Source organism: Peromyscus maniculatus, chromosome 17, assembly GCF_049852395.1.
Source record: "Peromyscus maniculatus bairdii isolate BWxNUB_F1_BW_parent chromosome 17, HU_Pman_BW_mat_3.1, whole genome shotgun sequence".
Classification (NCBI taxonomy): Eukaryota; Metazoa; Chordata; class Mammalia; order Rodentia; family Cricetidae; genus Peromyscus; species Peromyscus maniculatus.
In genome coordinates, this window is record NC_134868.1 from 53,586,811 (window position 1) to 53,599,183 (window position 12,373).

At 42.7% G+C, this 12,373-nt stretch overlaps 1 protein-coding gene and 1 long non-coding RNA gene across 3 annotated transcripts in view; both read left to right on the forward strand.

The window, feature by feature from the left end:
- Csmd1 (CUB and Sushi multiple domains 1) overlaps positions 1-12,373 on the forward strand; it is a 1,611,441-nt gene that overhangs the window by 258,695 nt on the left and 1,340,373 nt on the right. The gene's annotated exons all lie outside the window — the stretch shown is intronic.
- Positions 10,340-12,312, forward strand: LOC143269123 (uncharacterized). The gene is made up of 2 exons (XR_013045486.1): positions 10,340-11,074; positions 11,977-12,312. It is a non-coding gene; the product is annotated as an uncharacterized LOC143269123 (long non-coding RNA).

Genomic DNA, 12,373 nt, shown 5'->3' on the forward strand with positions numbered 1-12,373 from the left:
TCTCTGTAGGTCTCCTGACCAACAGCCACATGCTGTGCTCCACACTCCTCACCCTACTCCATTTGTCTTCCAGCTTCCACATCTTTTCTTGACTTCATGATTTACTCCTCCTCTGTCTTGTGGGTCCTTAATTAGATCCAACCAATTAGAGGAAGACCTGACAGACACGGTGCAGAGGTAATTGGAACGAGATCTTTAGCTAACCTGATGAGAATAGACTCCACAGGGGCCAGGTTACTTAGAAGCAAGGACAGCTCTGGAGTCCAGCACCTTAGTGCCTGTAAAGTGGATGATGCTTGATTGAGTGCTGAGCCATGGTGACCTAAATGCACTCTGGAAGGCAGAAACCTCACAATGAGCTATAGGTAGCTACATAAAAGAAAGAGAGGAGGCAGACAGAATGGGGTCCCAATCAAGCACTGGAAAGATGAAGATGTTGCTGTCATAATTAAGTATAGAGGAACATGATTTGGGAGATTAAAAACATATGGGGGCATTCATCTCCATACAAATTAAGTTTTAGGTGTCTGAGAGACATGTGTGTAGGCACCAGAGCAGAGCCTTGGGAGGTCTGAGCTTGAGATGTAAGCGTGAGGATTATCTGTGTGTTTGTAGTGCTTTAATCATGAGATCGGAAGCCATTGTTCTAGGAGTGTAAGCCAATACAAGAGACAGCCACGTTATGTTTATGTTCTTATAGACTCAGCATTACTTCTCAACTAGGCATTATTTGAGAATTTATGAGTTCATTTGCGCAAAACAACATGGAATCATGTCATGTCAGCCAGATTTAACTTCAGTTAATTTCACATATTCCAGTTAAACGAAGTCAGGGAAACAGACATATGTTATACTTCATTTCATGGTTAAAGAATAAACTCACAGAGCACAGCTGGCTATGCTTACATCTGTCCTGTTAGGTGTGAAACTGAACTCTTTGTGCTTGACGGAGTGAAGCAGCTTTTTATTTTAAAACAGTCACTGAACACCAGTCCCCAATAACACATGTGTTGTGCTTCAGACATGACAATGACTCAAAGTCTTTGTTGCACAGAAGGAAACAGTCTGATTTTACAGATTCGGCAACAATAGTTCTAGATCCTTCCCTAGCAGTCTGGGCACCATAGAAAAGTTTGTCCTGCCACTGGGTTGCATACAGCCAGTTGTATTTTAATCCCCATATATTTTCTTCCTTTTATTTGGTCAGGATTTTATACAACTTTATTTTCTGTTAAATGAGATTGATCAAAGACAATGACTTCCTCCTGGGAAAGCCTTATTCTTTGATTGGGTGGATGTGACTTTGAATCTCATGCAGGATTCAACCCTATGAGTTTAGGAAACTCCTCTTTCATACTAGAACCCAATCTCCCTATTATAATTTGTGAAGTAAAATCAATAAACATTACTTTTAAATTAATTAAGATAATGCACATGTGGGAATCACAGTACTTTTATTTAAGACTTTTTGTGGGGGAGGCTGGGTGATTCCTCTCTCTCCCTGCTTCATTACAGGTACACATTTGATTCTTCCTCATCGATGTACACTGTTCTTTTGATGTGCAACTCCAGAGTTCTGACTCTGAAAACAAAAAAGTAATCAGCACCCATTCTCTCAAAAAGGATTGGTCCTGAAGATTGTGTGGGCTCTCTGAAGATGCTAACCCACTATTCAGCAAGAATCTGCTTCAACCAGTTGCTACAGGAAGCCTCACCCAGACTGGAGACTCTTTCGTATCCCCCCTTCTTCCTTAGACTGGTTTCTAGGCTGCACTGGGGACTAAAAAGCCCCTGTATGTCAAAAGCATGGGAACGGCATTCTCCAGTCACCTGGGTTCCACATAAATGCTGACAGTCCTGAGGAGAAAGGAGCCACACATTCACTTAGGGGCGTGTCTGCCTCCTGCCTCTGGAGCAAGGCTGCAGTGGGTGCATCATGGCTATTTACAGAATGCAAAGTGCTTTCCTTGAAGCCAGGATGCCAGAGTCCATTCTACCTCCACATTTGTTCCTCCTATATTGAGAGATGATCCTCAAAGCACGATGGGGCGGTATCCCATAAAACCACCGTAAATGGCAGATGCTGCAGTTGAAAGCCAGTGGGCTGTCTAAGCTGCCAAACATTTCAGTTTGGAGCACACTGACTGTGGAGCCTGGAGCTAGCCCTCATGATGCCCCTGTTGCCTGAAGCTGGATCTGCTGCCAGAGTTTCCCGTCAAATGTGACTCCAGGGAAAAGATCCAAATTCCAATGAATCCCCAGCATTTTCCACCTTCAAAATCAGGAAACTGCGGATCAGGACCCTGTGTGCATGCAGAGGCCAGGAGAGCAAAGGAAAGGCATCTGGGCACAGCCAGGGGGTTTCCATTCTGGTTCTCAGCAGTGTGCAGGAAATGGAACCTTAGTAGCCTGGCCTTGACATCTGCATTGTCAACAGATGCTCTCCAATATTTTAATATAAGAAGGTTACATTTTATTTCAGTTGTGAAAACGGAAGCCTTCAGTAAGGATGTTCAGATGCAAGACCCTCTGACCATGCTTGTGTCCATCCCCCATCTTCACCACCAACTGACACCACCCTGTCTGGCACACCATACCTTTAGTACTTTGAGTAATTGGTTAATAAATCTGAAACTAATTTGGTCTAAAGTGTTAATGGCTGATAATGATTTAGTGTGTTTCCCCACCCAGGGAACACATTTGCATTTTAATAGAGGTCTTACTGGCAATTTTCTTAACTCAAATGAATGACTTTAATGGTGGACATCTGAGGTGCAACAGGGACCAATTTGGATAGAACTTTTCTAGTGTCCTTAAAAAGAATCAGGTATCCTAATCCCTTTATGCCAGAGCCCAAGGATTCATCTTTTGGGGGTTTTTTTAATGGCTTTATGCGAGGACTGAATATGGACGAGGAACTGTTTTTTTTTTTTTTTTTTTTTTTTTTGGTTTTTTCGAGACAGGGTTTCTCTGTGTAGCTTTTGCGCCTTTCCTGGAACTCACTTGGTAGCCCAGGCTGGCCTCGAACTCACAGAGATCCGCCTGCCTCTGCCTCCCGAGTGCTGGGATTAAAGGCGTGCGCCACCACCGCCCGGCGAGGAACTGTTTTTGAGAACAATATTTTCTGATCCATCACATTGGATCTCTATTATCCTGTATCCAGGACACACCACTCTTAAAGATATCATTTTTATGTGTGTTTGTGTGTCTTTGTGAGTGTGTAACACATATGTGTAGGTGTCTTTGGAGGCTAGAGAATTGCACTGGTTTTCCATGGAGGTGGAATTTCAGGTGGGTGTGAGCTGGCCAATGTGGATGCTGAGAGCCAAACACCTGTCCTGGACCAGAGTTAACAAGTGCTCTTAATAGTTGATGCATCTCTCCAGCAGTCAAACCACAGCCAAGGATCCTAAAACTGTACAACCCTTTGTTACTCAAAGATTTAAAAAGAGAGGTCAAAAGGAAAGGTAAAGAATGATCTTCGGTATCAGAAGTTAAATCACCACCGCCACTGCCTTGATGCATCAGCTGTGAAATTTTGCTATTGGTTGATTTAAAGAAAAATGATGTCACATTTCTAATAAGCAGACAAAAATAGCTATTGGGGTATATAAGTCAGGATTATCTAAAGTAACAGCACTGATGGATGGATATATACATATATAAATTTATTAGAGTGGCCTGCAGGGTGTGGTTTAGGCAGTCCAACAATGGCTCTCTCCCAATGGAAAGGCCAAGAATCAGGCAATTGTTCAGTTCACAAGGCTGAATGTCTCAGCAGTCCATTCTGGTACTGTAGTCCCAGGGAAGTGCTTAGAGAGCTGCCACTTTTCAGTCCTTGTTGAAATCTGGAAGGAGTTCTAATATAATTGAAGGAATATCTCAAGACACATGAGCTTGCTAGGAAGAAAGCACATGACCCAGATTTGGAGTGGATCTTCCCATTTCAAATGAACAGGTCAAGAAAATCCCTCACAGGCTGCCCAGCTTCTTGGGTTTTAGCTGATGCCAGATGTTGCCAAGATTAGCCATTACTAGGAGTCTGTTAGGGTGACCAGGAACTCTTGATCCTCCTCTATCTAACTCACAAGTCCTGGGACTGCAGCTATGTATCACCAACACTGACTGATTCATAACAGTGTGGGTAATCTGTGAGGGGCTCAGTCTTGCAAAACATGTTTACTCCTCTGTTCAGTTCTGGTCCTGTAATTGATTCCCTCTTCTGGGCTATTGTCGCAGGACAGACAGAAAAGCAGCTGGGGGAAACAGTTGATGGCCTTGTTTCTGTCACATTTTCTATCTTAGAGATTGTTGACTACACCTTGGCATGTGATGTACTACATGAAGTCTGTTCAATATAAGGAGAAAGAATCAACTGAAAGAATCAACGAGGACTGAAATCAACCAGATATGTGTATTGGAGAAATTATTATGGCCACTCCATGTAGTTAAAAGGATATTTATTTAATGGCATAACTCACAAATTAAGCAATGAGTAGGTCGCAGGGTCTGGGGAAGGTGTAACGCAATCCAGCGGTGTTCTCCGGAGCTCTGCACAGTCAATCTCCACCAGTCAGCGTCCTGGCACCGAGAGAGTGCCCAGTGAGAGCGCTTGTCCATCCAGCTCTCGGGTTCCCAGGCGCCTCCCCTCGCCCCGCCTCGTAGGCGTAACAGTTGCCAGAGTCTCAATGGGGGTTGGAACTTCCAGAACCAAGCTGGAATGGCTACCCACTACATGTGTGTGTGTGTGGGGGGGTGAGTTTGTGTGTGTGTGTGTGTGTGTGTGTGTGTGTGTATGTGTTAACACGAATCTTAAAAGGTCTTATTAATAAAAAACAAACCCAGAAACAGCTATTGGGGTGAATACTGAGTGATCAGAGAAACAGAAGAGATCACATCCAACCTCACCTCACCAATTCCACAGCTGAACTTGTTTCCTTAGATTGAAAGTCTCTGATTCCTCATCCAGAATAAATCTCTGGTGAACTGCTGCTAAAAGCCTAAAAGCTTAACCAGCTCTAGTTCCTGGTTTTCATGCCTTATATGCCTTTCTGCTTTCTGCCATCACTTCCTGGGATTAAAGGCATGTGTCACCATGCCTGGCTGTTTCCAGTGTGGCTTTGGACTCACAGAGATCCAGACAGATTTCTGCCTCTGAAATGCTAGGATTAAAGGTGTGTGTGCCACCATTTTCTGGCCTCTATGTCTATCTGTTCTCTGACCCCAGATAAGTTTGTTAGGTTGCACAATGTGTTGGGGGACATAATTTCACCTCATTTCCCCTTTTTTTGTATAAAATAACAACTTATAACTAGTACAAGAAAAACTATATCCAATAAGTATATACAATATATACAGGCAAGAATTACATTAACAATGTCTAGTCCATTAACATTTGACAGATTCAGAACACTTTAATGACCTCATTTTCACTTGATCAAGACTATAAAGATGCTGATTTCTAATGTAGTCATGCAATGGCATCTGGGAGTTGGAACTTTTATAGGAAGTTCTGAAGGACACAATTGAGCACATACCCATGAGAACATCTTTCAGAATCTTTGTAAAAGTCAGTCTGGTTAGAGCAGTATCTAAAAATTCAAAGTCTAGGAATTCAGTGATTGGTCAACACATTTTGCTGGCTTCTGAGTTTGCCCATGTGAAGACACAGTTGTGCCATCATCATTGTTCTAATTCTTCTTCATCGGAAGGTTGACAGGGCTACATGAGTTACTGCTTATTTGTCACAGTGGTGGTTTTACTTCTTAATAGCCCCCGTATCTCACCCAGCTAGGACAGCATTTATCTGTATATTTGTGTTCCAAACACTGGGAATAGAGTGACTAACTACACATACCTGGTAGCAAGTTCTCTGGCATTTGTTTGACACTAACAGAGAAAAATAAAGAGTCTTGCACCTGTGTGAATACACCAGTGTAGCGATAGATGGTGTACCCGATTAGACTTTGGCTGAAGATCAGAGAGACAAAGGAACAAGTCACAGCCACCACTTCTTACCTCACCAATGCCACAGCTTGAAAAAGACCCTCTATTCCTGTTTCCTCACACCTTATATACCTTTCTCTGTCCAGCTGTCACTACCTGGGATTAAAGGCATGTACTTCCCAAGCAAAGGCATGAGATCTCAAGTGCTGGGATTAAAGGTGTGTGTCACCACTGCTTGGCTCTGTTTCTCTCCTAGACTGAGTCAATCTCATGTAGTCCAGAATAGCTTTGAACTCACAGAGATCCAGACAGGTCTCTGAATCCGGAGTGCTAGGATTAAAGGTGTGTGTCACCACTGTTTTGCCTCTAGGTTTAATGTAGTGTATTGTTCTGTTCTCTGATCTTCAGCCAAAGTTAATTAGGGTACACAATACATCACCACACACCAATAATTTATATCTTAGAGAGAATGATGCCACAACTTGCTCTATCCTTCTCTGGCTGCTTATAACAAGAATATGTTATCGAGATTCAGCTGTATATGATAAAACTATACCTAGAAGGGTCAAGGAATTCTTCTAGAGGAAAGTCAAATATTGAGGAATATTTGATGATATCCAGCTTATAATATATCAGCTGTCTTCTGCTATGAATTTCTTGTGTGCTCATATACTACTAGGCCTTAATGGCAAACAGTGTAATCTTCTCAGATGTACTAGTATTGCTGATCTGAACTAGGTAACACTGCTACAGAGCCTAGGAGACAGCCTGATTGTAGATGCATAGATTTGTTTCTTGTGCAAATGAAGCTCAGACCTTCCCTTTCCTTCAGGCCTCTTCAGTGACATTCCAGAGCTATTGACTCAGGAAAAAAGGGTTTGTGGCATAACCAGGTGGCGGTGAAGGCTGGGGCAGAATTCCTGGTCCGAGTAGAGTCATGTGGCCAGAGAAGAAAGAACAGGACAGGGCAGAGTTTTTGTGGCGAGTGCCTCAGCCCAAGGAGAAAAGCAACAAGGGAAAGTTTTTACAGATTGTAGGTGGTTTTGAATCAGGTCAGGAGAGGAGGAGAGGAAGGTGAGATGGGAGACGAAGGAACAGAGAAAGAAGATGAGATCGATAGCAGGAGAGCTTAGTTAGGGCTATGAGAGGACAGGAAAAGAAGAAACGGTGAGGAGCTAAGCATGAGAACTGTTTGTAGAGAGAGAACTGACTCAGAAGAATAAAGTGTATGGACTAAGAGTTTCATGTACTTAGATTCTTTTAATATCGTCAATGATTAGACTTTCAGCCTGTCGTAGATTCTTCCTGGACCCTAGAGTGAGTTGTCAAGGGGCTGGACCTCTTATAGTCCGCATTGCTTCTTTGAGGTGAAAACCAGGTAACTGGGTTAGTTGCCCCTGAGCACTGTCCCTCCTTAAATCCTGCAGAAGTCCTTTGTCCCCCCTTGCATTCATACTTCCAGAGCCATTGCTCTGTTCTAAGACACCATTTTTTGCCTTTGCTGTTAAACATGGTACAAAGCATGGACCCACAGCTCAATTCTCATTGAATCACACCCCACCTCAGCTTTGTGAGCTTTTGACAAATCAGCTTCTCAAGACTGGCATTCTCATAGGTAAAAAGGATCTCATATTACCTACTTGATAATGTGCTTATGAAAGTTTGGCCAAACAACTGTAGTACATCCATCTGCTCCATAGGAGGAAGCTATTACTTCATTACTACTCCCACCCACATCTCAGTAATGTGACTCTGTATACTTTTGGCCTGGTGTATTTCCCTTGAAGCTGCTGGTAGGATCTTTCTAAAGCTCAAATCTAATTGTTAAGTCCCAAATAAGATCCATCAGTGACATTCCTCGAGCTTCAAGAGAAAGGTCCTTTGTAATCTGGTTCCTCTCACACCAACTCTGACCTCGGCAAGTTTCAGTTGAATGAATTACTCATTACCTCACAAGGTTGTAGGCCTTCAGGACTCGTCTTTTGTCATTATTGGGTGGCCTTTTCTATGTCTAAGATGTGTCCTCCATAGCGCAATTTGGTTAGCTGAGTTCGTCTGCTAAGACACACGACCATCTGTCTAAATGCCCTTCCCATGCTGAGAGTAGGGGTCCCTTGGGAACCACTCTGCCTCTCTGGCCATGCTCTCTTTTCTTAGTGACTCCCAAGTCCTCATCTGCATCTTCAAGGGCAGTGACCAGAATAGTTATCCTTTATTTCTGAACTCCTAACATACAGTTTCACCTAACTAGACAATTACTTGAATGTGTGACCTGATTTAAATGTGTCATCAGATGGCTCGGATGACAGGGATGTAACCATATTCATTTATAAAATAGGTTGATTTGGGTAAAAAACTAATATCTTCTTTCCTTTATAATAAAAGCACTTGTGAATTAGGGGATTCGTCCATGAAATAGTCTGCTATACCAATTTTATGATTTATACACTTTTTTTGGAGATAATAAATTGGCAATTCAGTCCAATTCAGTATGGAATAAAAGAATTTCAAGGGTCACTACATGGAAGAAGTATTTGATTTATTTCTTATTGTTCCATAGAGTACATGTGAGGTAAAAGGGCAGGAAATAAAGGAGAGTAATTTTACATAAAATATTTCATAGAACCTCAAAAATTAACACTACATAGATATTCTTGGGTATAATAGACTCTCCTCTGAAAATAAATAGATTAAACAAAGATTCTCCGAGCACTTTTTCAAAGCTTATTGGAAAGATTTCTCTGTTCAGTAAGTAAATCCATCCTTGGACTCACTGGCTTTAATTTTTCAGCAGTGAAATAGAAATGTCTGTACCTGTCCGACACAGTGAGTGTGCCCAGCAAAGTTCCTGTCAGAATAAAGCCATGTCTGTGATAAAACGTTACAAATTTTTATTTTTCAGTCACACTCTAAATGCTATCAGTATTAATGAACTCATTAGACAATTGTATAATTTTCAAAATGAAACATGAATTATGTGAAGAGCAGAGTCGAAACATGTTGATTTTTCATCAGTGCTGAAGATGGCTGCACTTTGCCCAACATCACACAGGCTGGAAGTGAACAAGCTATGCGGCGTCACTCTTGAGAACGCATTCCCTAAGCTGCCAAGGCTGGAGGTCAGAAAGCAGCCTGCTTAGTGTTTCACAGTAACCTTTCCCTTACACCAAGCCTGCTGCAGACTCCTGTATTCCCTCCCACCCCTTCCTTCCTGATTCTGCTCCATTGAGCTCTGTCCTCAGAATATGACACTGCACACATCAGTGACTTTGCAGCCCGCTCTGGTCTACTGGGTAGGCTCAGATAGTGGATCTGTCACCAATATCAAATTTATAGCTTTTCAGCCTAAAACCTGAATTTTTGGTGCTCAATCATAAGGAAACTTGAATCTGTATTGAGAGAGGTGCGGTAAACATGTAGTTGGAAGAGCTTGAAAAGGTAAAAGGAGATTCCATCTATCGCTTTTGCAAAGATAGAAATTGAGGCATTCATCCCACTCAAAATCATTAGCAGCAAGTGATGGTTTCATGCCCGATGATAGTGTGCTAGATGCTGGTGAAGTTTTAAATATATTTATATTTATTCCATGAGAATTTCATGCATATATGCAATGGATTTTGATCGTTCCCATTTCCAATTCCTCAAAAGCTCCTCTATGATTGCACGTCAATAAGAACAGCAGCCACCGCCACAGAAGGCTCCATGTTCTGTGATGCTCACAAATAGACAACAATCAAGGCGGCATCACAAACCTTCCAATGGGCAGAATAGACAAGTGGTCTGCAGAGGTCTCTGTCGGAGCTGGAGCTGTGTTCTCACTCTGCTTACAATGTTAGAAAGGCCTCTGCAGCAAACAGAGCCGCCTGTGAAGCTCTGTGGGGACTGGGGAATTCACTAGATACGAGGTGCAAGGATCAGAGTCTAGAGTATCGCATTGCTTGAGACTTCTTCGAGACGATGATGTAGAATTACTCCCATCCACAGTTTCACCTGCCCGTCTTCGGAAGAAAAGAAGGGGTGGTGGGGTGGCATGATGAAGAGATGGCTCAGTGTTTAAGAACACTGGCTGCTCTCCCAGAGGACCTGTTTTTCTTTTCTTTCTTTCTTTCTTTCTTTTTTTTTGTTTTTTTGTTTTTGTTTTATACCAATGCTCACATGGCAGCTCACAATCATCCACAACTCCAGTCCAGGGGAAACAACATCCTCTTCTGGTCTCTAAGGACATGCCACATACACGGTGCATGGACACATATTCAAGCCAAGTACCCGTGCTCATAAAAACAGCAAAAAGACACAGGGTAAGGCTCTTGGGATAAAAAAATGGAGAAAGGTGTATGTGTGTGTGTGTGTGTGTGTGTGTGTGTGTGTGTGTGTGTGTGTGTGTGTGTGTGTTTCCATTTGGGGAAAGGTATAGTAAGATGACAGAAGACTGTCAGTGAAAAACTACAGAGGCCATTCCTCCCTGGGCCAGGAAGAGTAAGAGACCTGCAGAGAGACTTTAGTTTTTAGATGACTCTGCTTTCACTGTTTCTCTATGTATGCTCCTAGGTTAGAACCAGAGGCTAGAACTGTGTGGACTTTGCAGGCTGCTCCTGTTTGCTTTCTTTAAGGAACTTGATGCCAACTAGGTTTATAATAAGATTTGACTAACGCAAACTTTCAAAGCTTTCTGGGGCCATGCTCAGTGGCAGAGCTTTCTCTCTCTGAGCTCTGCTGTTTTGCGTTTCCCAAATCAGAGGCAGTGTGGAGTGACCAAGCTTAGCCCTGTTCACCCTACCTCCCCTTCTCCCTTTTCTGTTGCCATAATGCATTCTTGTCAAGGGAAGTTCAGAGGATGAGCATTCCACTAAACACACATCCAGGAAGACGTGTTTTTGTTTAATACACACTAGGAGGGAAGAATGATTGAGAGTATAGAGCCAGAACATGTGGAGGTGATCAATATGGGGCGTGCTGTTAGAAGTATTGTATAATCAATAGTATTTATAATCTCTATGTTATTACCCACAAAAACATTAGATTTGAAGAGGAGAAAAACCACCGCCGAAGTCCAATTTTCTGATACTGACTTTTATTCATACCAATATTTATTAAAATCCTGTTCTCTGGCAGACTGCACAATAAGCAAGTAAGTAAACAAATACAATTCCCACGGGTAGAATTATGAGCTTTCATCCTGTCCCTGCAGGTCAATGGTGTGTCAGTTACTGGTGTGGAGGACTGGGCATTTAGGAAAAGGTGTCCGATCCACAAGAGGCCATGTGGGGCATCTGCAGACACGTGAGGCAGTGGGTACTGGGTGGAATATAAAACAAAGAACACCTGTGCCTTCCCTGTCCCCCAGGGGAGCAGAGGCAGCATGATGTGAATGACAGATGAAGGCAATGTGGAGACCAGTGAAATAGTGCGATCTCTGCTGTTTTTCGGAAGAAGATCATTCCAGTAAACTAGGCTCAAACACTCACGTGCTCTCCAGGTCTCTTCTTAGCACAGGCCCCTTTAATATTTGTGCTGCTTGAATTTTGATAATCTACTTTAATTCCCCCCAAACATCTTTCAACTTGGGAGAGGAGCTATTAGATGCCTCTAGTCTTCTTTATAACTTTTAATCCACCCCCTTTTTTAGTTCTTTGATAATTTCATGCAAGGTATTTTGATCACTGTCTTAACTCGGGGTTTCTGTTGCTGTGAAGAGACACCATGACCACTGCTACTCTCATAAGGAAAACATTTAATTGGGGTGGCTCGCTTAGAGTTCAGATGTTTAGTCCATCATCATCATGGCAGGGAGCATGATGGCTTGCAGGCAGACATGATGCTGGCTTCATCTTGATCAGAAGGCAACAGGAAGCAGCCTCAGACACTGTGTGGTATCTTGAGCATAGGTAATCTCAAAGTGCGCCCAAATGGGGACACACATCCTTCAACAAGGCTTTACCTCCCAATAGTGACACTCCCTATGAGCTTATGGGGGCCAATTATATTCAAACTACCATAGCCATATTCATCTTCACCCTGTACTCCTTCCAGGTCTGTCTACTCCTTCCTTATCTACCCAGCTCGAGTACCATCAGGTCCACTTCATGTTGCCCATATCCTTATGGGTATGTAGCCTTCCATCGGACACAGGTCGACTCACCAGGGGCCATATACTTAAAGAAAATGGACTTACCCTCTCTTGACAGCTGCCAATTGTCAGTAGCTCTTCACCTTGGGGTGGGACTTCAAGCCCACTTCCCCTCTGTTCAGGAAATTTGTCTGACTTTCCTACAAGTCTTTTTGCAGACGGCCGCCACTTCTTTTAATTTTCATAAATGCATGAAAACCTCTAATCTGAAATAATTGAAATATGTCCTTAATACTAAAGATTTATTTTTCTTTTGTGACTGCACCCCATTTCTAGTTCTGATTAAAAAAAATGGGAATA